We start from the raw sequence: 4,191 nt of genomic DNA, 5'->3' as shown, positions 1-4,191 counted from the left end.
GATCGTTATGTTAAAACTTCAAAAGCTTAAAATTTTACAAATTTTTATATGCAGTTTCTCTTTCTTAAATCCACTTTAATTTGTTGACCTACCTAACAACAATGGTTAAATGATGATTGGTTTTGGCACTTTTATGGTGGATGATTTGTATTTTTTTGGGGTTCTGTTATTTCTCTTGAAGAATTGGTTGACAACTTTGCTGGTTGGTGAATAAGATGGTTGAATTGATTCAGGCTGCTTGGTTTGTTGTTTTGTTAAATAGATGTTCTGGTTGGTTATACAGCTGGTTGGTTACAGAGCTAGTTTGTTACACAGCTGGTTGGTTTAACAGCTGTTGGTTGCATGGCTTGATAGTTGAACAGCTGTTTTGTTAGATAGCTGGTTGGTTGTATATCTGGTTGCTTGAATGGCTGGTCGGTTGAATGGCTGGATGGTTGTAAAGCTGGTTGGTTGAATGGCTGGTTGGTTGTAAAGCTGGTTGGTTGAATGGCTGGTTGGTTGTATATCTGGTTGGCTGTATAGTTGGTTGGTTACATCAATTGCTGGTTGGTTGTGTGAATATTAATATTCTTTTATCTAGGATTCTGGAAGTTCTAATCCTGAAGCTGAGCTAAGGGATAATGATCCTTCCAAACCTGCGGAGTTCCACATAGTTCAGGTATACAAAATGTGTAAATCCTAGTCTTCAAAAGTGTAGAACAACGATGGTTAAATGATGATTGGTTTCATCACTTTTACGGTGGATGATTTGTATTTTTTTGGGGTTCTGTTCTCTTGATAAATTGGTTGACAACTTTGCTGGTTGGCGAATAAGATGGTTAGATTGATTGATTCAGGTTGGTGGGTTCGACGTTCGTTGGTTTGATAAATAGATGTTCTGATTGGTTACACAGCTGGTTGGTTTAACAGCTGTTGGTTGCATGGCTTGATGGTTGAACAGCTGGTTTGTTAGATAGCTGGTTGCTTGAATGGCTGGATGGTTGTAAAGCTGGTTGGTTGAATAGTAGGTTGGCTGTATAGCTGGTTGATTATCAGAATATTAATATTCTTCTATCTAGGATTCTGGAAGTCCTTCTGGAAGTCCTGATTATCAACCTGAGCCTGTTGAGGTAAGAAAATGGCTGGTTGGTTGAATGGCTAAATGTTTGTATAGCTGGTTGGTTGAATGTCGGGTTGGCTATAGAGCTGGTTGGTTGCATCAATTGTTGGTTGGTTATCTGAATATGAATATTCTTTTATCCTTTCTTTTTTTAATCTTTTAATTTACTTTGATCAAGACCGGGAGATACATCAAGATGTTTCCTAAATGGAACAAGTACCCCAATATTTGAACCCTATATTTTTATTACACATTTTTGATTTGAAACTCGTGCTCTCGATACAACAAGATTAATTAAGGAGCTTAGGAGCTTAATTTTTAGCACAATCCATTTATAAGTTATTTTTCTTAAACGTTCACACAATGGCTCTACATTAATTTCAACTCGAAAAAAATTTAGTTTATTATTTCAAAATTTAAAAAATAATTCTAAATTTTATCTTTGAATCATCCGCCAAATCAAACCATATTTTTTCAAAATGATTCACTAATAATTAAAATGTAACACCAGGTTTTTAGCACACTGAAAAATTATTTTGTAAAATAGAAAATAGTAAGTAAATTGTTAAAGTAGATGATAAATATGTAGATTTTAAATATTCTTTTATCTAGGATTCTGGAAGTTCTGAATATGAACCTGAGCCTGTTAAGGTAAGAAAATGGCTGGTTTGTTGTATATCTGTAGGTTGTTTGATGAATGGCTGGNAATAAACAAAGAGAAAATTAAAGTTAAGTAAAGCAAGCAGACATGAAAGGCAGAAATATTCTAGTGAAGATTTCTTTCCCAAGTTAAGGGGCTTAAACACTCACGCAGCCTATTTTAACATTGGAAAACTGTTTGGACTTATTGGAAAACAATTTTATTTCAGTGGAGAAAATGTCTTGAATTGATCGGCACCCATCATTTGATGAATTGGGAAAAATTCTTTTTTTGGATATTAAGAAACTAAATTAATTTTTCCTTAAGCAAATTTTCTGGCCGATCTCTCAAGTGTAAGAATTGTGAAGAAAATTTATCTTATCTGGAGATCAGGAAGAGGGGAATGGAAATGAAATCTTATCATTTTAGTCATAAGTGTACTTGTTTAGGCACGCAAAGCGAAGAAGTTGGGCAAGAAGAGAATTTTGGTCACCCCAGACAGTAAAAAAATCAATTCAATCCTTGCTGGGGAACTTAATCTATCCCCATTTGACCACTTGACAAGAAGATTAAAAAATGAGTATAAAGAGTTGCTAAGGTAAGGTATTTTTCCCCTAAACATAAAGTTAATATATTAGTTTTAGAACATTAGCAAATATTTTTGATTAGATTGGGAGAATGGGTAAAGATTTTTATCAAGTTTTACTGTTAATTTCATAAACCTTGAAGAAAATAGTTCTATATTATGGGTGAAGCATTTTCTGAAATATTGTTGAATAAGCAAAAAGTATTCTTCAACAAATTCTAAGACATATTTTTAGAAGATAAGTTTTTACAATTTGTGAAACTGGTGTGATTATAATAAAAATATATTTTAAATTCTCCAGTTTAAGTGCAACTGAAAAATTTCAAAGCGTATGTTATGAACTTATGGGTATCCTCAAAAACTGGCTTGGCACCAAGTTCTTAAATGTCTGAAGAGTGAAAAGAAAAAAAAATTTACTAGGTACTTTGTATTATTATTTATTTCTAAAGAATAACTCTTGAACGAATTTCCTGGTTTTAAATGTTCAATACAACTTTATATGAAACCACAGTTTAACTCTTTTCTTATAGATTGAAGTTTGCCAAAGATTTCGAGTCAATCCCCCCAAGGAGACCAAAAATGGCGGATGCTAGAAAAGTGCTTGAAATGACAACACTGAATTGGGATTTAGTTCTTTCAAACAAAGTAGAAAGTAAGTTTAAAAGTCGTTATACATATTTTAGGATAACACTGTTGAACAGGTGAGGAGGTATATATTAGGATTAATTAACCCAAAGTTTTCCCCATAGAATGATGAAATTTTTCCGATAAGTCATTCATTTTCTCAGTATTAAAAATTCATTGAGAAAAGGGTTCTAATAGAAAAAGAAATTGTGGAAAAGAAGGGAAATGATTTTTCAAAAAGAATATGTACCCGGGCAAGGTAGTTTGATCTAGTGTCCACTTCTGCTCTCTTGATGCTGTCTGTTCTTCTTATGGTTTAAATCATTTAACAACTGGTGATTTTTGTTATCAATTTATTCAAATATATACTTCTTAATTTTTTCGGGGGTCAATAATTTTAAAATTTCCTCCCCTCTTGACGAAAAAATATTTTTGATGAACTGGGGGGGGGGGGGTGTGTGTGAAAAATTTGATATCTAATTGCAAGTTTTTTCTTCTATTTCTTACTTCTCTAAAATTCACTTATTTCCCCTTGAATCAAACATTTAGTCCTCATTTCCAAATGGTTGGGGAGAAACATGTTTTCAAGAAAATATACACCCCGATCAGTAAACAAAACGAGCATGAAATTTGTCACATTTGCTAGGTTTAGTAAATAGATTTTAGTAATATTTCATAAATGCAAGTCAATAATTCTGTGACAGCTGAGAAAGAATTTTTGGTTCATCAAACCTTACTTTTTAAATAATTATTTCGAAATTCAGTATCTTAGATAATCATACCTAACCCTGAACTTCAAAATTTCATCCGTGCAACGGAAGTTCTAAAATTTCATATAAAGTGCATATCATACAGTGAGTCCCATGCAAGTGTGGAATAGGTTACCTACTGTTATTTTCAAGTCATGAATTTGAATAGGCCAATGCATATGAACACATTTTAAAGCTACTGGGGAGAGTATTTTCTTAGTAACAGCATAAAATGTTGTCATCCCATCCTGAAGTTTTATGGGTCTCGCTAAACAAAGTTAAATGTTATTTTAAGTCTTTAACATCAAACTTAGTTTTCCCTCTAAGATTAAGATTAATTTTGGGTAAATAATCAAGTTTTTATATCCTTGCCTAGATATTAATCAGAATAATAGTAATGTAGCAGGAAAATGAGGGAATGATCTTTCCTGCGATCATAAATAGTATTTTTTCCTTCTTTCCGTCATTTTTAGTTTCTCCCCCCCACCCCTTC

General features: G+C 32.8%; 1 long non-coding RNA gene across 1 annotated transcript; it reads left to right on the top strand.

Moving 5' to 3' along the window:
* Positions 1-393: 393 nt before the first annotated feature.
* LOC111715717 (uncharacterized) lies at positions 394-2,970 on the top strand. The gene is made up of 5 exons (XR_002768300.1): positions 394-658; positions 1,059-1,109; positions 1,712-1,750; positions 2,189-2,337; positions 2,856-2,970. It is a non-coding gene; the product is annotated as an uncharacterized LOC111715717 (long non-coding RNA).
* Positions 2,971-4,191: the final 1,221 nt, after the last annotated feature.

Source organism: Eurytemora carolleeae, unplaced genomic scaffold (genome assembly GCF_000591075.1).
Source record: "Eurytemora carolleeae unplaced genomic scaffold, Eaff_2.0 scaffold1853, whole genome shotgun sequence".
NCBI lineage: Eukaryota > Metazoa > Arthropoda > Copepoda > Calanoida > Temoridae > Eurytemora > Eurytemora carolleeae.
This window is presented reverse-complemented; position numbering and strand designations above follow the sequence as displayed.